The following is a 24,841-nucleotide window of genomic DNA, read 5'->3' as shown; positions in this document are numbered from 1 at the left end:
ACACCAGCCCCTGTGCAGTGTCATCTCCCCAGGAACCACGGGAGTTGGTCTATTTTCTCGCTTTGTCATACTCCATAGACCCTCCCTCTTCCTTACTTTCCTTCTTACTCAGGTTGGATCCATGACAGGGACCTTCAACTCCACCCCTTCCCATTTCGGCACATCATCTGGAAAAACCTCTACTCAAAAAAAAAGCCCAGGGGGCTTCCCTGGTGGCGCAGTGCTTGAGAATCTGCCTGCCAATGCAGGGGACACGGGTTCGAGCCCTGGTCTGGGAAGATCCCACATGCCGCGGAGCAACTAGGCCCGTGAGCCACAACTACTGAGCCTGCGCGTCTGGAGCCTGTGCTCTGCAACAAGAGAGGCCGCGATAATGAGAGGCCCGCGCACCGCGATGAAGAGTGGCCCCCGCTCGCCGCAACTAGAGAAAGCCCTCGCACAGAAACGAAGACCCAACACGGCCATAAATAAATAAACAAATAAATAAAAATTTTTTTAAAAATCAATTGACCATAATTAAAAAAAAAAAAAAAAAAAGCCCAATATCTTCTTGCTCTGGATCAGCATGGGGGGCTGCTTGGGGCTGATTTAAAGACACACAATGGGACCCTGGTGTCAGCCTTTACTTACGATCACGACTTAAAACAGGCCCACAAACCACCTGGCATTTAACTGCAGTTTCTGGCCTGCTGGTTCACTGTCTGCAAATCCAACTTTCTCCATCCTTCTCACATCGTCCCTCTCGGTCTACTAGGTCATGCCACCTTGCATGTCTATCCCCATCTTCTTTCCTCCCTTCTATTAAATCAGAGGATAGAGCGTTTGTCCTATTTCAGACTAGCCCCTGTGGCCTGGCCCTCCTGCTTCTCACCTGCGCCGAACCCGACCGCAGCAGCTGCCCTGCCTCTGAGCGACAGGCAGCGCCTTCTGCAGTGGCTCTGCCTGCCCAGAGCTCTCGATCCGCTCAGGCTCTTTCGCACACGCCAGCGGGAGCCTCCTGGAACCCGGCTGTCCCTCCAGCCTGCCCCCTGGTCCCTCTTCCCCGTCACCCTGAGTCCACAGAGCTGTGTCCCAGCCGCCGGCCGCTCCCCCACTTTGCAGGCACGATCTGACCCACAGCCGTCTGGCTCTGCCCCCTCCCTCCACGGACTCAGCTCTTGTTCCTAAATGTAAGGGGCATATCAAGTCCTCCTCTCACCGGGCCTCCCAGGTGACCCCCCCGCGGCCTCGTGAACACCCCCAGGTCGCCTGCTCCCCATCCTCCTCCCAGGGCCGCTGGGTCACCTCTGCGCTCAGTCCCAGCCCCTCCCAGCCTCATTCCAGCGGAGTCCAGACCCCTCCTCTGAAGGCCATCCCTCACCCCATGTGCACCTGGTGTCTCCCCAGGACGTCTCAAAGGCGCCTCAGGTTCAAGGAGACCAAGCCCAGCGCCCACAGTGCACCCTCCAACATCCCCTCTCCCGCGGGCCACCGTCCACTTGGACAAGCTGGACCTTCTCTGCGTCACCCGGCCCCCCACGCTGACTTCTGTTGGTTCCACCCCCTAAATGTCTCAGGTCCTTCTGACCTCCGGCAGCAGCCTTGTCCAATCACTGTCACCTCTTTTCCAGACATCTCCAGGGCCACTTATTCCCTCCAAGCTGCTCTCTGAGCTGCAGCTGGAAGGGAAACCTGACCGTGTCACGGCCACCCGGGCTGAAAATGATGTCCAGGGCTCCCCTTGGCTTTTCTGCTCAGGATTAATGTCCTAAGTGCGGCCTAAATGCACAGCACGAGGCCTGAGGTCTCGTCCCACCGTCCCCCACCTGTGGCCCGGCCGGCCCAGCCCCGTCAGCTGCCGCATGAGCCAGCCCACCGCCACCGCCAGGGCTCACTCGGGTGCCCCTCCTCAGGGAAGCCTTCCCTGACCTCGCTTCAGCCCCCTCTGCACACTCACTGGTGAGATGCTTATTCGCACCCCTCCCCCTGCCCCGCAGCAAGCTCCTGCATGGGTGGGACATGGCACAGGAGTGCTCCGTAATGGTCTGTCCAAGGAATGAGTAAATGAATATAAGTGATTTAACACTGTCCTATCATGAGTGACAGAAAAATGCTCATGAAAGATATTTCCAAATGACTTATGCTTTGCAACATTCAGTGAGTGGAGCGAAGCTCAAAATTCGATCTGACTAAAGGGATACACTGTATTTATTTATAGAGAATCAGCGTCTCCCTGACTCCACTAAATAAATGCTGTGTAAATCCATCAGAGATACCAAACTACTAGCTGCCCAGATTGGGGTTGGAGCATTAGCATATAACAAAGACCTCCGTCCAGCATTGGGTAGAACAGTGCTAAACCCAGGCCAAGCGTTCCAGGCGGTGAAATTCCAAGGCAGGAGGAGAATGGGGGAGGGGAGATGCTGAGGACCAGCTCTGGGCCGGCAGACTTGGTTCCAGACCAAATGGCGCCCGTGCGTGAATCTGGGCCTTTCACACAAGCGCTCTGGCCTCTGCTCTCTTCTCTGTGAACTGCAGAGCGGATTCAATGCTCTTCAAAGGAGGAGGAGATGAATTTGGAGCAGAGAAGAAGGCCAGGCTCTGCGGAGGAGGTGCAGCTTGAGAGGAAGTCAAAGGGTTTAGTTCAGCAGGGATGAGAGAGGAGAGACTTCTGTGAGAGGAGACCGCCAGTCGACAGGGACAGGGACGAGCTTTATGGAGTCACGAAGAGCCGTGAACTTATTCTTTCTCTCGGTGAATCAACAAACACCTGCGAAGCATTTACTTAGTGCCTGGGACTGTGTGAGGCTCAGGGGACAGAAAAGTGACAAAACCTATTTGTTGCCTTCGAGGACCTAACACCTCTGTGTCCCATTAGTCACTGACAAGCGATCGTTAAGATCGTAACTTGGTCGGTGTAAGGATCTGGGCGAGCCCAGACTGCTATGGGCAGCTGAGGCTTGGAGTCCTGGGAAGTTTAAAACAAGGGTTTGCATTTGGGAAGGAGCCACGTGGCTGCAGCGTGGGGGGCAGGGCAGCAGAGGCCGGGAGGTTGTGCACTCCCCACCCCATCCCTAGGGCCAGCATCCCACCACCGTGCAGATGTCAGCCCTGGGGAGGGGATAAGACTGCAGGCAAAGTATCCTGCAGGGAACAGCTGTAATAATCCAAGTGAACCAGATCACGGGGAGGAGAATGGAGAGAGGGGATGGAACTGAGAAGCATTTAGGAGGTAAAACAACACCATGAGATAACACTTCACACCCATTAGGAGGGCCATTATTTTTTTTTAAAAAGAAAAGGAAAACGTGTTGGTGAGGACGTGGAGAAATTGGAACCTCTGTGCATTGCTGGTGGGAATGTAAAATGGTGCAGCCACAGTGGAAAATAGTATGGTGGTTCCTTAAGAAATTAAACATAAAATTACCACATGAACCAGTAATCTCACTTCTGGTTATGTACCCCAAAGCAGTGAAAGCAGGGAATGCAAGTCACTGCAGGGCTGAATATTTAGTTGACAAAACACTTGAGATTTAACATTGATATTTTGCTCAAGTCAAGGTTAAAGAAAGAGCCCCCGGCATTCAAAATTCAGTTATTAAGTTGAGTAAGAGACTGTGAATTTGTTCTTAAAATGATGGTTCTCCTCTTTTTTTCAACTTCATATTGTGGGAATATTCATTCCTTCATTTGAAGAACGTTCATTAAGTTTGTGCTAGTAGCTCAGCATTATACTGTGCAGAAAGAAGATGTACATTCTTGTCCACAATTAGCTTCCAAACTCATGGCTTGATGTCTAGCCATAAGGCTGCTCTATCCCCTCCCCTCCTGCAGAGCAGATGTAGAGAAGCCAGGCACAATGAGGGAAGGGTGTCTCAGCAGGAAGTAACAGCACATGCAAAGGCTCAAAACCCAGCCAGAACATGATGAACTTGAAGAAGCAGTGGTCGACCAGTACCCCAGGCTTCCCCATGTGGTCCTCGGGAGACCTTAAGAAACGCCATCAAATTCTTACTGCCATACTCCCTTAATTCCCAGGAAAAGTCCAAGATCTCCAGCACAGCTCACCTCTTCCACCTTCTCCTGCCACCTATTCTATGAATCACAAATCAGTCACAAAGCAAAGCTCACCTGTTCCCCTTTATATCTGTGCCATTGACCTTGCCATTTCTTGGGCCTAAAGGAATTCCTTCAGCATCTCCCTCCTCTCCTGCATGGTAAATGGTCACTTGTCCTTCAAGATCCATGTAAGATCTCACCTCCTCCAGGAAGCCCACCTTGACCCCTCCCAACCCAGCATTCTGTCTCTCACTCCTGTTATGGACCTTGTAACCACAGGCTCTGATCTTCTCCCAGTCGACTTCCTTCCTGTGTGTTTGAGCCCCTGGGGAACACAACCTGTATCTTTCCCACTGTGGCACACCTGCCACTCAGAGCCCAGCACATGGGGGGTGGTTAACCCTTTTCAAATACCTTTTGTTGCTTTGCTTTTTTGTTATCCAGAACCCAGTATTACGTAAACTCAGTCAATTGGATGTTTCCTCTGGGACTTTGGATGACTGATGCAGAAAAGCCAAGGGTCTAGGATTTACTGCACACCATCCAAGGTGCCCATGGTCCAGACTGGTCCTGCCTCTGTCCATTACCTGGGCCTGGTTCCTTAGACGCCTCATGATACTCCGAGCAAGGGGATGTCCTTCCAATAAGTTCCTTCCCTGATTCTGAGCTGGTTTGTATTGTTTGCAAACGAGAACCCTGACTGGTATGCAGATTGAATGAAAATATGTAACATCCGTGGCTGTCCGCAGGTTTCCCACCTGCTAACTCCTTCCTAGTTGACAGGACTAATTTGGCAAAAAAAAGCCCTTCTAAAAAGTCTAGAAACTCTTCTTCCACATGCCAGACTCTACCACTGACTTACTAATGTGGCCCTGAATGAGTCATTTTGCCACCTACCTCCCCCACAAGGGTGTCGTTAGGATTAATGAGTTAATATTCAAAAGTACTTTATGCTTTAAATAGTGCCTTTCAGCAGAGGATCTCAAAGAATTATAATCACCATAGCTGTGCAATAAATTATAAAGAGGTTTTTTAAGAACTATCATATTTATCTCAAACTTTTAATGAGAAATTGACTACAATTGCAAATTTTCCCTTCAAGAAGTGGTCAAGACTTTCTAGTATAAGAAACTGAAAAGAAAAAAAAAAAAAAAAGAGAAACTTACATAAAAATGTAAATTAGATTTCTTTTATTCCAACCCTGTTCTCAATAGGTTGACTAACAACACAAGATCTCTATGACTCCGGGGTACTGCCAGTCTCCAATTCATAGGGTTGAACGATTCTGCAAAGTTGAGACGGTCCTCCCTGCTAAGTCCACAGTGTAGATCCATATGGGCTCTCAGCCTCTGCTTCTCCAAGCTTCTCCCTTTTCCTCTTCATCCTCCTCTCCACCCTCCTCTCCATTCTCTGCATCTTCACCTTCATCCTTCTCTCCATTCTCTCCATCTTCACCTTCATCCTCCTCTCCATCCTCCTCTCCATCCTCTCCATCCTCCTCTCCATCCTCTCCATCCTCCTCTCCATTCTCTCCATCCTCCTCTCCATTCTCTCCATCCTCCTCTCCATTCTCTTCTTCCTCACCTTCATCCTCCTCTCCACCCTCCTCTCCATTCTCTGCATCTTCACCTTCATCCTTCTCTCCATTCTCTCCATCTTCACTTTCGTCCTCCTCTCCATCCTCCTCTCCATTCTCTCCATCCTCCTCTCCATTCTCTCCATCCTCCTCTCCATTCTCTTCTTCCTCACCTTCATCCTCCTCTCCACCCTCCTCTCCATTCTTTCCTTTCTCACCTTCATCCTCCTCTCTCTCCTTATCTCCACCCCCATCTCCATCCTCGTCTCCCAGCAACCTCTCACGGATGCCTCCAGTCAGACTGGGTTGTGTTGTCTGTAGCCTAAGAACCACCTTTCAGCAACAAAGGAGCATTGAAAGGCATGGGTTTTTTATCCTACTTGGCAGGAATTTCCTTTGGCACCATTCTAGAGCTGATCCTTCTTTCCCTGAAATACTATTTGCTTACCCTTCCCTCAACAATGACATGTATTCATTAACATATCAGAAAAGCCGATGTCCACAGAAGTACAGCAGTTGAGCACGACTGAGCCAGCTGAAGGTGCTGGCTCACTTCATTAATTACACATTCTCACAAGTTACTGAAACTGCAGGAGAGGGATGTGGGAAGACAAAAAGGAGGGTCTGTGAGCCTTAGGGGTGCCCATTTGTGTTTCTAGTATATTCTAATGCAGAGTACTCTAAATGACTTTGATTGCCCATTCCTATCAGCAAAAGAAGTTTAATACACTCCTATTTCTGGTCTACTTTTTAACAAATTATACACAGAGGAAAGGATCAATACACTAACATATCATGTGCATAATAAAGTATACACTAAAATACAAAATTCAACAAGAGCACCCTATTTTAGAGACCATCTTTCTAGAACTTAATTTGGATAATCTCTGTCTATACTCTTCCTTACCAGGGGATTCAAAATTCAGCTATATTTGACTGTATTTAAAACCACCAGGTTTTATTCGCATTTGTAGACTTAGCATCTCAGCTCGGTATTTTGCAAACAGTAGGGGTCCATCAATTAATTTACGGATTTCGAATAGCCGTTTCTCTCATTTACTTTTGGATGTCAATTTCCTTTTAGCTTGTCACCACTGCAAGACCCAGTCTCACTTTGTTTTCTGGCTCTCTAGTGAAAACCTCTACATTGACTAAGTGCAGAGCAGGGAACGAGGCAGACCCTCCAAAGAGCCCCTGGTGCTCACCCCTCCTCACGCACTGCCCCAGAGAGCTCGGACAATGCTGGCCAGCGCTGGTTATTGTTACTGCTGACTTCTGAGAGTCCTTGGTGGACCTCAGCCCAGCCTGAGCGTGTGGACATCTCTTTGCTGCTTCCGAGCAGAATGTACTAGAGTATTCACCGCAGAAGGTGACCCCAGCTACCTGCCCTTTGAACCACACGACAGTGCGGTGAGGAGGCCTACCCCTCCTCTCTGGGCACCCGGTGATCTGACCTGTCCCTGTGGGTGCTGGGCACCTGCTGGGGTCCTCCTCCCTCTGGTGCGGAGGGAGAACGGCCCAGAGGGAGAGACATCTGCAGAGTGCCTTGCATGGGACGGAGCGGTAAACAGTAAACAGCTGTGAGTAAATGAGTGACTCAGCTCTCACAGGCTGATAACGAGCCGCTTCATCTTAGCGTTTCAGTGGCCACAGCAGAGCAGGGCTTCAGTTCATGTCTGTCGAGGGAAGAGGTAACTACATCCTTGCTTACTTTAATGTGAAAGTAACCGGAATGGAAAACAAAAAATATTTTAACTATGAGTATGATGTAAGTTATGCCCAGAGTCCCGCATCTTTGCTGTGACTTTTGCTCAACCTCAATTGCTACACGATTCTGTTGCAGCTTCACAGTATTTCTCACTTTCGTGTAGTTACATTAGAAAAAGTGATAGGACAGGGGGAAAGAAAGAAAAAAATATATGAACAATTTGCAAAAGATTTTATAGATGTGCTTTAAAAAGTAAGATGTTATAAAAAAAAAACCCAAACGAACTTTTTGGCCACCGCAGTATAACAATGGCCCTATTCCTCTTGAAATGATACGCACTTGATAACTTAATCTAACCAAAATCTTAATGTGCTTGCCTTTGACATATTAAAAACTTGAAAGATAATATTACACACTTTAAAAAATGTTAAGATTGTCACAATCAATCAACCAGACAAAGCCGGGTAATTCAGAGGCAGAGATGACAACGTTGATCTCTCTATTTTCACCCAGCCTGGTGATGTAACTGCATGACTTCCATTAAATGAGCCACTTAGTGCCACAAATGTACCCATTAGAATCCCTCCACAGTTCTGTAATTACTATTATGAGGAGCTTGGTGGTTAAATCTTTGCATATGCTAAAGAAACGTAGGCATTCATATTTAAATCCAACTCCCTTGCCTGCAGCTCAAGAAACATCCACCTACTTTAACTCTCCAAGTGAGTTAAAATGAATAACAGAGTGAATGCAAGTTTACTTTGGAAATTCATCAAGGCCTTCTCCTGGTAGACGATATGGGACAGTTGATGATTTTGATTTTAACTTTACTGAGGGTAACTCAACTGTATCCAGCATGTACTGTGCACCAAGAACAACACAAAGCACCCCGCAGGATCATTTCTTTTTATCCTCATCACTCTCTCACACAGCACAGAGAGGTGAAGTAAGCAGGGTCGCACAGCAAGCTAGCGGTGGAAGAGGCAAGATTCAGCCGCCGAGGTCGGACATGATATCACGCAGTTAGAATGTCCACCTTCTCTCGTTCTCACTGTGACATTTATTGGCCCCTGGCTAACCTCCCACAGTTCATTCCACTTCTCTGAAGCTGGGCTGCTTCCCCAGTGAAGCTGGGTCACGTCTGCTTGTCTACCTGAAAGGTTGCTGTGAAGATGGGTGAGATCTTTGAAAGCAGAGACCTGTTCGTCTTCCCTCGACAAACACGAACTGAAGCCCTGCTCTGCTGTGGCCATTGAAACACTATGATGAAGCGGCTGGTTATCAGTCTGTGAGAGCTGAGTCACTCATTTACTCACAGCTGTTTACTGTTTATTGCTCCGTCTGATACAAGGCACTCTGCAGTGCTTTAACATGTGGATATATGGCGTGGGATAAGGCGTGGCGCATGTACACACACACACACACACACACACACACACACACACACACACACAAGTCCCCACTGCACCTGACCCGTGTGGGAGACAAGATGGGTCAGGGCCCACCCCGTAGAAGCACCCCTTTGAGTTCGGGTGAAAAGACAGGCTCCTGCGCAGACTTTAAAAAAAACCCCGGTGCTAAATGAGGCAGGCGGACAGGATAAGCTACAGGAATTTGTGGCACGAAGAGACCACTGTGGGCACGAGAGGGGCCCTGGGAAGATGGAGAGGATCCGGGGCAGGATGGAAGCCCAGCCCAGGGCACCATCGACCGAGGTGTAAGAGCCAGGGCTGGCATCCAGAGAAGGCAAAGCGACGCACGGAGAGGAGGAGAGGACTTCTCTTCAGGAATGGGGATGTCAGTGTGGCGGGCATGGGGAGTGCGGGGGGCGGAATAAACTCCTGAGCTTTATCCCTGCAGGGCAGGGTGGTCACCGACAGTCTTAGGAGAGTGGACGGTCAAACCGGTGCTTAAAGAGACCTGTCCTGGCAGCACTGAGCTAAATCCATAAAGAGACACCAAAGAGAGAGATAGGAGAGATGGGGGCCTGCCCCACCCTCGGAGGGCAGAGGATGCGGGTCAGAGGCAGCTCTGAACACCACAAGGGGAGGTCCCCAGGCCTCCAGGGCGAGCTGCCTAGAAGGTCCTGAAACGGGAGCGTCCGGTCAGAAGCAGAGGGGAGGCTTGCGGGGGTCACAGCACAGGAGGGGACAAGAGCAGAGTTTCGTTTTAGTGTGACTTTGATTTTCCCCAACTAGGTCATTCCTGCGGAAAAAAGTCATATGTACCGGGCCTGGAACGTGGGAGGGGCCGAGTTTGAGCTGTGGAGTTGAACGTCATTCATACCAAGGTCAAAGGGCCTCAGAACACAGACAGCACAGTGAGCAGAATAGAGGATGGAGGAAAGCTGGCCCGTCCTGGGTCCAGACTGAGGTTCTGTGAGCAGCTCTCGGTGCAGCCTCTCCTGTGAAAGCCCGTCGTGAAGACTCTCGGAGAAGCGTGTTGCATAATATGCAAATTGCTCACCAGTGAGGTTTAACAGGGAGCAACTAAGGTGCTCCAAGTCACTCCGTTATCCATTTTCTAAAATGAACCTGTGATATCTAACACCCTCTAATTTAACCTGAGCTTGGAAATGTCTTATGAGTTATCATAAGGCTAGAATTGGAAGTTCTTTACATAAAAGTTAACTTAAAAGTTCAATATGTTTAAAAACCATAAGGCAGGATAGAGATAGCTTTTAAAGCCTGTTTATTTGACCTAATAAATTTCATTCCATCTTCCAGGAATATCCCCAATTCTTGTTTTTACTCTTTAATCATAATTTAAGGAGGTTGAAAGAATTATATTAAAGCAATAAAATTATAATAAGACCAGCGTCATTGGGTAGAGTAGGGAGCCTGAAACGACAGTATGAAAACTGCCTAGGATCTTGTTAAAATGAGGACTCGTGGGTCCCACTCCCCAGGGGATGTGCCTGGATTGTGACCAACACACTTCTTTTTCAAAACAAAAAAAACACAAGAGGTGATTCTCATCAATTCACCCTGGATGCACTTTTTGGACAGCCTGCTGTATTTTCTTACCTTTACATTTATGGAAGTATTAGCTGTTATGTTTTTTTATATCAGAACAGCTTATTAAGAGTTAATGAAACATGAACAGACAATATCATTCTGAACCTAACAACTTCTGCCGATTTAAAGCATTCTTGTAATTTACTTGGTGGGCTGTACTGAGAGTCACCATGTGATGCTGTAAACAAACCTTCTGAGATAAAGCATGTGACGAGAAATGGTTTAAATATCACAGGGTCTGATTCAAAGGTTCCACTGAACTTGAGATACAAAAGCTGGAGGTACAAACTTAAGTACCTGATGTGATGTAGACTTAGCAACAATTTTTTTATATTTGAAATTTATCACAGAAGGCAGTCCAGCCTAAACTGACAGAAAAGAAAAAATAGCATTTTATATGTTTTTCTACCATTTATACCAAAATGACAAAGGTCAAGGTTACGATGGCTATATTAATGGAATTCTAAAAGAGGGCACCTTATGGGAGGGACTTTGGCAAACCACAGTCTCATGAAAAAAAAAAGATAAAATTTGAGTGACTATGAGAAAGGATTGAGAAGAAATAAAGTTGAGATACTGAAAAACAAGGGCGATGAAATGTGGGAAGTCGGTGTTTAACACCAGGCATCAGAACCATTCCACCACACCCAAGTGGTTGATCATACCCGTAATGAAAGCAGAGAAACATATCAGAAACGACGTTTCTCTTACCGGGCTCATGCACCTCATTGCTGGGGCAAAACATTTAACCCACTTATTTGGAAAAATAGTGCTAGAGCTGATCAGAACGGTCAGAATCCAATAAATAGGTTCAGACAGCTATGGTCAGTTCAACAAGGGGTGTGTTTCTCTCTTAAACTTACAGGCTGCTGGTGGTCATTATTTATGTGCTGTTAAACCTCATAAGGGAAATTTTAAAGCTCTCTGGAATCAACCGAACATAGGAAACAAGATTAAATTGTACCGTTTGACATACCACTTCCGAAGGTGCATAAATCTGCCAACATCTGCTAAATATGTAAGTGATTTATTATATTCTCTTTGGTGCGTTTGATAAGAAGACAGTAAATCTGACCAAAGACTAGGTATGAGAACGCCAGACTTTCATTAATTAGTTAAACAGGAATATCTCAATGCCAAAAAAAAAAAAAATTCCCTACTATGGCTGTCTGTAGAATGCAGTGATTCTAGCAGTGAGTAAAGAAACACAAAGAGGTGTCTGAATTGGGAAACTAAATCTGGGGGAGGGTAGATCCTTTAGGGCAATTTCCAGAATTTCCAGAACACATGCTAGCTCGTAGTCAATCTTTGTCATCTTTCGGCATCTAACAGAGAATGGGCACTTTGTGCCTTTCTGGCCATGAGCCGTTGGTGCCCCGAGCAGATGGGACTTACAGTAAATGCTGTCATCGCTGCAGAAGCTCAGGGAGAGCTGTGCCCTGCGGAACTAGGGTCCAGAGCCACGCCCCACGGTTTGTAGATTAGGAAGCGCGGCCAAATTTTGACAGGAGCCCAGAATTATCATTCCACTCGCCTCCGTCAGAAGCACTGAGGACTGATGCAGTTACAAATCCTCCCGAGTGGCAAATCACTGTTCACAAACACGTAAACCCAGACGGCTCTGGCAAATTACTGTTCACAAACACGCAAACCCAGACGGCTCTGACAACCCATCTCCTGGCGTCAGGGCAGGTGCGAACCGGCCCAGGGGACAAGGTGGACGTCGGGTCAGTAACTGCGTCGTTCCTTCAGGCGCCAGGGGCTCCTCCTTCCTGGTGCCCCCTCCCCCGCGCCTCTCACCATCACTGTCAATCCGCGGGCTGAGTCTAGTTTCAGTTCAAACCCTAGGGACAGACAGTTCTCTGAGGAACTCCAAAAAAGAGAGCTGTTTCTCCTTTAAGCAGTTTGTGGAAGGAGGAAACATGAGCAATCGAGATGGACAATTTGGAAACCAAATAAAAGCAAAACTGGATGAGAAGTGAATGCCACAAGCCCTGCGGGAGCAAAGCAAAACTATGCATTCCTTCCTTTCTCCCTGTCCCTGGGAAGAAAATCCTGCAGCCTGAACACTCTGTCCTGTTAAAAACTGGTACTTAGGCTTCGTGAGAGGGCCTGCAGCTCCTCCAGTTAATAGTGCAGTACGTGGTGTTGCTCCTTCTGAATGATTTTCCCAACCAGGTACGGGCTGGAAACACCACGGCCTTTGGAATAGGTGCATCCAATGGCAGTACTCATTGTTTTGACAGCATCTTCCCAAATAAGTAATTATTTTCTTATTCTACCATATAAATCTAATCACTGCAGGTAAAGCCAGATATGCTAACATTCAACTTCCTGCCCTTTAGGATTTACACACACACAACGGCAACGCACGAGCAAGGAACGTGAGAAACGCTGCACCCCACTGCTGGAGCCCTCAGCACGTGCATGATAGCTGGGGTCACTATATGAGAGCACAGCTGTTCTTCACGCTGACACAGTCGGTGTAATTAAGCCGACGCAAGTGGCTATAAATTATCAGAGGTCGATGGCTTGTGATTTATTAGCTACATTTTTATCATCATTAAGAATGTTTCTCTGGCATTGTTACAATACACAATACAAGCAACACTTAGGACAGCAGAAAAGTATGGCAAAGTCCCTGCCTTATATAAAAACAATCTGATGGAAGATCATGAACAAGTTAGTAAGGCATATGAAAAATAAGTAGGAAGATAAATTTGTGACCAAACAAAGGGGCAGTAATCTTAAAAGTTTGAGAACACTCAAATGCAAATTAGCCGACTTCTTCAGAAACACAGACCTGCCTTGACATCACTTCTGATAGAGAGAATCTTGCTTTGAAGCAAGCTGACTCCCATACAGTAAGCCCGTGGGTTCTTGGTTGTCTATTTTGGGTGGGGGGCGGGGGGGGGGGGGCAGTTGGCAGCAGTTAAGGGAGAAAAGATGATTTTTTTCATTTATCGAGAGAACAAAGTTAACTTAAACCTGAAGCACTTAGGTGTGAATTGTCATATTTCTTTGAACCTAAACAAACTTGCCTGAATCTCAATCTTCATTTCATTTCCCTGGGTCTTCTGGTGACAAATTATATTCAATCCAAATTTGTTTTTCAGGGGTGTAGGTCAAGTTTGTTAAAGTCTTGTGGACCTTTCAGAAGAGATGCAGTACCAATTAGTGAAGCATTTCTCTTTATTTTTGTTTATTCCACCAGTCAACAACACATTGCCTCTTGAGTGTCATCCAGAACTGCTGATTAAACGTCCGTATGACATTTTATTCCTTTTCTCTCAAGTTCAAGTTTGGGACATAAATGCACCACAGAGAGAAAGCAACCTGCAGGACAGCTCACTCCCGCCCAGACTGAATCGTCTGACGCGTATTTACTGCGCACCTCCTACCTGCCGGAACGGTTCGCGCTTTGGGACTATGACAGCCAACAACTTGGGCCACATGCCTGTTCCTGAGCAGCTTCAGGAACACCAGCTTACGTGGGATAACTGGGAGGGTGTCCCCCGGGGGTTAGGACATCAGGCCTGTCTGTGGGCCGAGGAGGAGTTCGTTAAATTGGGTCATGGGGGAAGGTCTTCTAGAGAAGGTGACCTCTGAACAACGACCCTAAGGACTCGGGGTGGGGTTGCCGAGAAGCAGGCGGCGTGCCCAGGGACGGCAAGCAGGCTGGGCGCTGGAGGGGGCAGGAGGCGAGCCCAGAGGGATGCAGGGGGAGTGGGACCCAGCTCGAGGGCCTCTGTAGGACCTTGGCTTTTCCTCTGAGGACCAGGGGAGCAGGTCGGCGGCCACCCCGAGGGTAACAGTTCCTTCACAGAGACCTGTTCTCTCCCTGTTCTTGAACTCGTGCTCCTCCTGGCCCAGCATTTTCCAATTTTGACACAAACATGCCCCATCCATCCCCGCCCGACCCAACCCCAGGTCTTTCACATTCCACTGTGGGAGAAGCCACCTCACATGACTTTGGAGCCAGAGAACCAAGAGGAAGGGGGGCTGTGAGAGTCAGGGGCCCCCAACCTCTGGATGAGTCAAGCTAGCTGCAGCCAGAGCTCCCGATTTTTCAGTCAGGAAGTCTAGATACTTACATAAAACCTCTTGGCTTGGAACTACTGACAACTAATTAAAATACAGTTGACCCTTGAACAAGCCGTGTTTGAACTTCTCCAGTCCACTTATACACGGGTTTTTTCAGCGTAAATGCTGCAGTCCTACATGGGCCCGGTTGTTGCATCCGCGGATGCAGAACCGCGCATACGGTGGCGGGGGCCACGTAAGTTATGCCTGGATTTTCAATTGCGAAGAAGGTGGGCGCCCCTAACCCCTCCCTGTTCAAGAGTCACCTGGGTTTTAAAAGTGCTCAGCCCTGAGTGATTGGGCCAGATGTGCCCAGGTGTGGCGGTGGTCTGATGGGAACATCACTCCCCACTACTTCAGCGGCGGGACTTTTCTCCGACGAGGAAAAAAAACCAGCGGCAGCGTCCACCTGCGTCCGCTGGGTTCTCCCAGCTCCCACGCAGCTACGCCCTCTGTTCAGACCTGCCGAACGCACTTCTAGGTGAAGGTCGTGGACGGTCCAGCGCATCGTGTGAGGGCGGGAGCCGTGGACGAAGGGGTGAGACGCCTCTGCCGCGTGCTGTGTGGAGACCTCGGAAGTGATTCCTTCCTCATTTTTGGTCCGGTTAAGTCTCTCCGACTGCTCCTTGCACATCCACACCAATGGCCAAGCACACGGAATTAGGCAACAACTCGGGTCAGAAGACTCCTTCAGGCCTTGTGGTGTGGTGAACTGTGTTCCCACATCCATATACTTAAGTTCTAAGTCCCAGCTCCTAGAATGTGGCCTTATTTGGAAAAGGGGTCATTGCAGGTGTAATTAGTTAAGATGAGGTCTAACTCGAGGTGAGTGGACCCTAATCCAATGTCACTTCTGTCCTTATAAAAAAGGGAAATTTGGACACAGCACACACACAGAAACAATGCCATGTGAAGATGAAGGCAAAGATGGTGGTGATGTTTCTAGGAGCCAACAACACCCAGTATTACCAGCAGCCACCAGAGGCTGGGAGAGCACCTGGGAAAGGTTCTCACAGCCCCAGAAGGAACCACCTGGGCCGGCACCTGGCTCTCGAACTTCCAGCCTCCAGACTGTGACAGAATGAATCCGTGCTGTTTAAGCCCCGTCAGTAGTATTTTGTCATGACCCCAGCAAACTACTGCAGGCCTTGTTTCCCTGTTTGTGGTTGACCCCTGTGGCCCCTACCTGCTCAGCTTCCTGCTAGGCTTGTTCTTCTCCTGGCCCCTGTGGGGTTTGGGGGTCTGGATCTCCGTCATTTGTTTCAGTTCTGACTCGGGGTTCCCATCCACTCCCTTTGGTGCCAACACCCAGTAGCAAACTCACATCACCTCTCGAGTCCCAGCTTTCCTGTGTCTTCAGGTAGAGCGGGCCATCCTCTCCTTCCGCTCCACCCCCCTTACTGTGGTCCACACCAGCTGTGCTCAGGCTTTCCGGTCTTGGGATCTCTTTCATATATACTTCAATCCAAGCAGCATCTCAGCAGACTGAATGCAGAGGCATTTCTGAAGATCCACTGTCTTCTATTAAGCCAGCCATTAAAGAGATTTGCAAAATGTAAACCAATGCCGCTCTAATTTTTTTCTGTTTTCGAAAACAGTTGTTTTTCATGGCAATATGTTGTTGTTTATACTACATATAATGGGTTTATTACTGTTCTTTTAAATAAGTTCATATATGGTTTTCACAGCGTTAATTTCGACTATGGTTCTACATTAGTATCAATAGATAAAATTCACACAAAAGTTCTCTGGAGTCCTCAGTAAGCATCAAAGTTTAACAAAACTAATTATTTTTTCTGCTTCTTCAAGGGCATTCTTAAGTGAAGCTTTCGGTTTTCTATGTTTTACAATGAGCGCAGAGTGGTGAAGACCCTGATTCATGCCAGGGCACCAGCGGCTCCATTCACCTATCAGTGCAAATGCCAACCTCCTAAAAGATCAAATAATGTCTTAGCATTGTCAGGAGAAGACTTTGACCTCCCAAGCCCCCTGAAAGTGTGTTGGGACCCCCGGGGTTGGGGGGGGGGGGGGTCCATGGGTCACATCTGCAGAGCAGAATATGCCTCTTAGACCCCAGGAATTAGTCAGTTTCTTATCGTTAATAGCTGAGAAGTCTGTTATACGCCTCACATACTGTAAAACCATAGTAAAATCAATTAACTTTAGTGGTGTTCTTGCTGTAAATACGATGTGTTCTCAAAATAAAACTGACTCATAGTGGAATCAGTTCTACTCTTCGTTGGGTTTGGTGGAGCCTGGAAACGCCGGCGCCTGGGGGGTGGGTGCCCTCTGCTGGTCAGCCTGGGAAATGACTGACCTAGCAGTTTTCTAATGGTCCAGCTCCTTCTGTCAAGTATCCCCTTAAGCAGCAGGTTCAAGGTATTCAAGTTTTATCAACTACATAATTTACTTTTAATAATTTACTTTTCAATAATTAAAATGTTTTTTAGATCAAGATTATGATGTCAGAATTCAACATGATTAAAAATATTTGGTGACATCCAGGTACCTCATTAGGTAACCTTAAGCATAAACCAAAAGTCGTCTACTTGTTTATCTTCGTGAGCCATTGTGATTTGGATTAAGCAAATATTTTGATTAGTCAGTCCTACTGCTCTTGGGAGCTGTGTGTGTGTGTGTGTCTGTGTGTGTACACACTGTGTGTGTAAAGGGAGAGAAAGAAAGTGAACAGGTAGATTCAAGTAAAAGAAAACAGACTATGGAAAGAAAACTTTCAATTTACACATGAGACAATTTTCTACCTATATCTTTACCCTAATAATTACCATTATCACACATTCAAGGGGGGTTATGATCATGCCTTGTGAGTATGAAAACTCTTTTAAGCGTTATTCAGGTTTGGGATAAATTTACATTGACAATCCGTCACAAAACAGAGAAAAGCAACTGAACTATTCCGTATTTAGCAAGAATCAGCTTGGTTCCGTCAGATGTATGGTTTTGAATGTCCCCCAGTGGTTCTGCCCACTTGAGAAAGGCACGCTGGCCATTCCTGATCAGCTACCCACCATATACTCTTATAAACAGACGTATGCCATGCGTTAACCGAGCACTTGCGATGTGCTGGACACTGTGCCAGGCTCTGGGAAAGGTCAAAGGTTAATAAGGTGCATTTCCAGCCCTGCTGGAACTTTACAGTCCAGTAATGCCCAGCAGTGCCAGCGTTAGGCGGGCCGCTGTAGACCCTCTGAGTGGGCCGCTCTGGGTGCTGAGGGTCGGGGGGCTCATCAGTCAGGAGGGAGAATTTGAGCTGGTTTCACGGAATTGTTGTGATTCTATCAGGCACAAATGGGAGGCTGGTGTATTCCAGTTTGACAAATCACATGAGCAAAAGCCTTAAATCAGAAATGTTCTGATCGTATTCTGGAAACAAGAAAAATAAAGCCTCACGTTTAAAATACATCTATAACCCCACTTGAGGAATAGTGGTTTCCTATTGATAAAAGTAATGATGATACCACAACATTTCCCCAGAGCGTCCACAGACAGCCCAGCGATGGGTGGCGCCAGCCGCAGACCAGTTCTCACCATGACCCCTTTTCTCGTCCCCGACTTCTACTGAAATGGAAAGTCAGGCCTCACTGGTAGTGTTCTGGTAGTGGCAGCAGTGCTGGAAAGTGCTCTAGGATGGTTGCAGATGGCGAGCTTGGACCAGGACCACGCGCCCTCTTGTGCTAAAGGAGCAGATCATGACTGAGAACTGGAAGTTGGGTGATTCAGCTCGGAAACTGGCCAAGTGATTCCTCATCTGACTTTGCAGAGTGTACCTGAAGCTTATTACACCATGTGGATATGGTTTAAAAAGATACTCACTTTGCCCTCTGTTTTGATGAGGAAGGAAATCACCTCCTCTCTGTGGCCGGCCTTCTTAAAAAGCTCTGATGCCTGGGCCCCAACGTGAAAAGTCATGTTGTTTCATCCTTAGCAGGTTTAAGCCACTCAAGATACTGAATATATTACTGAGATAAACCACTTGTAATCACAGAAATGCACATTCCCTGTGTCATGAAAACAATATTTAAACCTTCCCATGTAAAATGCTCCTAGGATCTGCCTCCCACTGATGGTCTGCACACATCAGTGTGGGAAGCCTGGCCTCCCTTCCTCACGGACAGTGCTGAAGAGGTGCCCTCTCCGGGCTATTACCTGACCGCGTCTGACATCTGTGCTGTTCCCTGTGCAGGCTGGCCAGGCAGGGAATCACCTGGATGAGCTCCAGCTATTCTCCCTGCCCCCCAACCCTGCTCTGTGCGAAGCGGGCGGGGGGATGCAGGTGCAGCTGCTGATTCTGTGGCAATTACCCTCTGCACCAGAGCTGGGCCTTGGTCATACACTTTTTCCACGTTACAGCATAGCTCGCGGCTCATGAATTAACTTCAAAACCCTTTTTCCTGAGACGCAGGCATGCAACTACAAAAGAACAGGGGTGGTGGCGCACACTGCCCTTGGGTGTGAGCTGGTTTATTCTCTGCACATCAGTGACTTCACCAGACGCCCCACAATGGCACCTCCTTTTCCACTTTCCCTGCCCTTGAGGTTGTGCGACACCCACAGTGCCGTCTGACAAAGATTTCTTCCAGTAGCTCGTTTTGCTTCTCCTCTGAATATAGCTCTGTCATTACGGTAGCGGCTGCTGTTACTAACTCGTCTGCAGTACTGCCACCTGTAGCCCCTGCCTAGTATGACTCTGACACCTCCGTAGTTCTAGCAACTTCTTTTCCTCTAGTGTAAAAATGACCATTTCACAAAGCATCGTTCTCTGAGTGTTCATTTGTTTTATCTGAAGAGGCACCATGTTTGGATGAAAATGACAAAAAGGGTTTGATGGTGTCACAGAGCTGATAAAATTTCATGATAGAAATATATTAAGGACTAGGAATTAATGAGTCATAAAGAAAGCCCAAGTTCGAAAATTTACTATTATATTTGCTCTCCAAACATGTCTGTTTTTACCTACTTGTCCAAAACCATCCTATGGGCAGATTCCGTTCATTTTCACATTGGATAGATATTTCACATAGATATTTCTTAAGACTGCTTACATTGTGGCAAGATATCAAGTTTGTGCCATAATTCATTTTTTGTGAATTAGCAATGTATAAAGAAAGAGCAATGCCAATGACATAATAAGTGATAGAACATAACAAAGAAATGATGTAAAAAACTTCCCTTTGTCAACCATGTTTTATCAAACCAATGAATGTAATTTTCGTTGCACTCCTGTAACTTTAGGAATGCAGCAATAATTCAGAATGTAACTGGATTCCTGTGAATAAGATAATCGGCGTTACATTTCAAATTGTAAAACGTCTGTGACCCCAGAAGCTTTACTACCTGTGTTCTGAAACCACCGAGCCACTTGGAAGAAGGCCAGAGACCGCAAATGACTCACAGCCCACACTCAGGAAACACTAATTTGGAAACACGCTCTCAGGACAAGCTGGGGCCCGAGGCGAGTCTAGGTCTCGAGGCTGAGGAAGCAGAAGCCGTGAATAAGGAGAGAGACTGTGTGGGGGACAGACGTGCAGACGGACGTGCAGAGGTCCGAATGCCCTCAGAGCTGTGAGGTCCTTCCCAGGCCTGAGAACTGCAGCATTTCGCTCTGCGTGCCCTGGAGTCAAGGTCACCCGGGCAACCGGTGAGTGGGTGGCAGGGACGCAGGGAGGGAGGCCGGGCTGAGAACCTGCCACCTGCCTAGAGGTCCAGCTGAAGTCGTGCGTTGGACTGTCTCGGTTTGGGCTCAGATGACAGGAGTGCCCGACCCGGGGACTGGGTGCTGCTTGTTTACCTGGAAAGTGAGTCCAGGGAGCAGGAGGGAGGGGCAGGACGTGCGGGAAAGGGAAGGAGGAGAAGCCATGAAAAGGGGGCATCGCGGAAGTCACTGCGGGAAGCCCCTGCGAAGCACCACTGGGCGCCCCTCTGCTGGCCCCTTGCCCTCGGGTGCAGGTTCCTCTGGGGGCTTGTGCGTAACGGCAGGGGGCAGCCCGTCTGCGGGACGCGGACTTGCAGGCAAGCGCACGGCGACAGGGCGTCAGGCGTGCATCTCACGGTGCGGCGCCTGTCGTGTGCGACCCGCGCGCCAGGCTTCCTGCAGCCACTTCAGGAGCTGTGGGTCCCTCCATCAAACACCTTCTGCAGGTGTCTCATGGGAGGCTGCGTGCACCGGGGGAAACGAAGGTAAGGGGACAGGCCCCACTGGCCGCCAGGGCTCCGCCACCAGTGGGCGGGGCAGGTCGAGTATAAAACAACGAGCTACAAGAAAGAGGGGCCAAGGAGACACCGTGGGTGGCTGGGAGCCCCCCCCCTCACTGGAGGATCAGGAGAGCTTTCGGGAGGTGTTAGCGTTTGATCTGGGCCTTGAAGGGGAGGTAAGATTGTGGTGAGAAAGAGGGTAGGAAGGGAGGTGCCTTCAAGGCCCTGAGACCCCCCCAGCATTCAATGGAAGTCAGGCCAACAGAGAGACTGAGGTGGGCTTAGGCCAGCAGGGCCGCGGGGGGGGGTCCCGGCTGCTGAAAGGGCCTGGGGAGCCCACAGCACGCCCGGGACTCATCTGGAGCCCGAGCTGGGCTTCACTGGACAGCCAGCCGGGACCCTCGGTCCCACCCTGGGGTGGAGGCTTCCTCTGCCGCCAAGGGTCTTGCTGACCCTCCAGAGCTGCTCCAACCACAGCGAAGCTAAGGCTTGAAACTTCGGCGGCTTGTGCTCCATGAGCAATTTTCAAAATATTCACCATTTTAAAGATAAAATTAATACATTTGTAACCTTGGATGAATAAATAATACCTTTAAGTACCTAGCGGGATAATCATATGTCTGAGTCTAATTGTATACAATGCACTTTTATGTTCCTAATTACCCAGGTGCCTCCAGACCTGTACACGACTGAGAGGCATGGTGCCCAGGTCAACCTCACCCCTAAATTCCAAGCTGACATCATATGAGCTTCCTACTGCTGCTGTAACAGATTACTGGTAGCTTAAAACAACACACATTTATTATCGTCATAGTTCTGGAGGTGAGGAATTCAAACTGTGTAGTAGGGGGGCTAAAATCAAGGTGTTGCCAGGCTGCATTCCCTCTGGAGTCTCTAGGGGAGAACCTGTTTCCAGGCCTTTTCCACCTTCTGGAGGCACCCTCATTCCTTGGCTCGCGGCCCCTTCCTCCATCTTCGAAGCACATGACTGCAACCTCTGTCTGTCGTCACATTGCCTTCTCCGACTCTGGCCCTCCTGCCTCCCTCTTACAAAGTCCCTTGTGACTACACTGGACCCACGTGGATAATCCAGGACCACGTCTGCAACGTCCCTGTTGCCGTGTAAAGTACCACACTCACAGGTTCAGGGGATTAGGACGAGGATGTCTTTGGGAGGCCATTACTCTGTCTACCACAACACGTTTTTAAACTAGGAGAAAACAAGTCTCACAATTTATTCCAGATTTCTGAGTATGTTACATCTGTGTTCCTTGTCCTTACCCTGGAAGCACCTCAGTATTTCAGGAATGTCATCCTGAGCGATGGGGACGACCAACTGGGTAATAGGAAGTGGCCGCTGCTCCTGAACCGGCCTTGCTTATTTGCTGACCCCGCCAATAGCGGCTTCCCCCAAAAAACCCCTCGGCAATAGCTTGCTTTCGGATGATTTGACTCTTCCTTTGAACGTGGCTTGATGACCACGGATGACTCCTGAAGTCCGGTGATCACAGCAGGAAAATCTCACCAAAGGCAGACATTAGGCTATGGATTCCTGATGTACATGTCTGAATGGGGGCATCTCTGGCTTGGTTTCTACTCTCATTCTAAAACATTTAGCAGATTTATTGTGCAGTAAACAGGGAAACGGTAACTGATGGAATCTTCCCGGTATCAACCAGGTTCCCTCTGTGCAAGAGAAGGTGCAGCAGAACCTTTTCTATGGAAAGAATTCTGAAGCCTGGCTCTACCACTTACTAAGTGTGTGCTTTCAGGCAAATTATTTGGTTTCTCTGAGCTTTAGTTGCCCTACTTCCATGAAATAGGAATGATAACCCTGCCTTCCTCAGAAGGTTGCTGTGTGAAGACCAAACGTGATCCTGTATGAAGGATTTATAGCTCAGTGCCTGGCAAACGGAAAACTCTTGGAGAATGTGAAATATCATTTTTTTGTTATTAAGTTGATTTACAATGTTGTGTGAAATATTATTATAGTTAACTTTATTATCTTAGTGTGAAAAGACAGGGTGGATAGAATTTTCAATCCTTTCATTGAAAGGATTCTAATTTCAAAAGTGATTTTTTTTAAAGAATCACATTAGGATATTTGGAGGTGAGGAGAGGACTGCAGGGGCAACTGATGGCGAAGTAGCCTCTGGGCCTGGTCACTAATCTGCAAGCGTGACCGCACCAGTAGGGCGTGGTGCACCAAGGCCTGGAGGAGGCCGGCTGGGAGAACATGTGACCACAGCCGCCGCGCTCAGAGGGACTGGGGAGTGAGGGAAGGCTGGGGCCCCCTCAGTGAACAGGTCCTAGAATTCACAGTGAGGGCAAAAGCAGGTCAGGCAGAAACGCATCGTTTCTGAAAGGAGACTAAACAACGTGGCTTGTCAACCAGTCCTAGATTTTGAGAGCCACACGTAGGTCAGAATGGTTATTCATTTTGAAATCAGAAAGTGCCTTGAGGAAGAAACAAAAGTAATCATTTAAAAATTATTTTCCTTGAACTGAAAACATCAGGCGTGCTTGCTACAGAATCCAGGCCACCCTCGTTCTAAATGCTGGTACTTCAACTCTGTCAGATCGGCAGGATTAGATTCTATACACCAAATTGACGTTCAGTGTGCACTGGTCAGAGATCGCGTGGATGGGGATTTTTAGAATTCTCTTCTTTCTTACAACTGTGCCCACCTTGGCCCTCTTCCTGGCCTGGGACTGCAGCCGAACCTCACAGCAAAGCAAACTCAAACTGAATTCTGAAAGGCCGGCAGAGAGATCGCAGCTCTGAGTTTAGTCTCCGAACTCTTCTCCCTGGGATGTTATGATCATTCGCAGCCTTTCTGCTCCATGACGCACAGAGGTTTGGCAGCCGCTCTTAGAACTGGGAGGCTGTTGGTTCTTAACCATTGAGGATCCCAAATAAGTAGCATCTCGTGCAGAGGTGGCTGTAACTTTGGGGAGAGAAAAAATCTAATAGGAAATATTTGGGAACGACAGCTTCATTTACTTTGCTATCCCAATTTCTTTGTTTCTCAGTTTTCAGATAGGATTAGTCAGCATGAAAAGACATTCCAAAGAATCTTTCCCCCATTTTTTGTTCATTTTCTCAAGTGCCTAAGAGTTGGCCCGTTTGAAGTTTTAGTTTAAGTGCTTAATTCATTACATTAGGTTTTCTTTTAATAAACAGAGATGAACTAGTCTTCAAATAAGAATGACATGCCCGCTTATTTTAAACATACCAGCATCTGAAATAAGTAATGTTTAGATATTCCTTTCCTTCCTCATTTGACAATATCTATGATGAGCTAGTGGGTTCATCACAGGTTGTTTTTCCCTTTTTATTGAACATACGTATTTATTCCTAAGCAGACCCCCTCCCTGCCCCTGTGTGTGCTGGTCTCCTGACCCTGGGGGAGGCACTGTGTTTAGTTTGCCTAGAAGCCCCAGTGCATCTCCTAGTGCTCAGCATGTATCAGACACATAATAAATGTTTGTGGTATTAATTACCTCAAGAGTTCCTCAACACCTTTCAAATATATGAGAGTCATTTAAAATTCTGATTGTGGCTGCCAAACCCAAAGGCCCATCTCACGTTATCCATAAAAGCTTCTTCAAAGAGCCACTTTATGCAAGTATGTTGTTGTAGAAAGAGTCCTGGGCTAGTTATCAGGAATATCCTGTTCCAATTCCCGCCCTGCCCTTTATAGCTATTTGACCGTAAACCAGTCACTTAATTTCTCCGAAGTCCAAACCCTGCTCTTAAAAGCCAATAAAGGAAGCAGTCTGAGCAGTTACAAAACATTTGGTAGGCTTAAATATCTCTGGGTTAAAACAAAAGAAAACAGCAAAAGAAAACAGATCAGAAATCAACCCCCTGCCAAATCACAGGGAATTATCTTGGTTCTAGTGATGACAGAAGAAAAGAACAAAATGTGTATTCGCAGGAAGGACTGAAAATTAGGGTTTGTGCCAGTTTCTAGGATTTGAGTGTTTTCCTGAGTAAACTTCTAATGTTAATGGCTTCAGCCTGTGTTGATCAATGGGTATTTACGATTTTAATTCTTTGGAGGCTAGTAAGGTGAAGTACTTAAATCACCCCCATGAGTACTTAAATCAGCCCTGTGAAGTACTTAGATCACCCCTAATGGCTATCAACTATCCCTGCATGAAGCTGAGCAATAATATAAACTACTGGACACCTACTGTATA

Source organism: Balaenoptera ricei, chromosome 12 (assembly GCF_028023285.1).
Source record: "Balaenoptera ricei isolate mBalRic1 chromosome 12, mBalRic1.hap2, whole genome shotgun sequence".
Classification (NCBI taxonomy): Eukaryota; Metazoa; Chordata; class Mammalia; order Artiodactyla; family Balaenopteridae; genus Balaenoptera; species Balaenoptera ricei.
The sequence above is the reverse complement of the archived record's forward strand: the minus strand, read 5'-3'. Positions refer to the sequence as shown.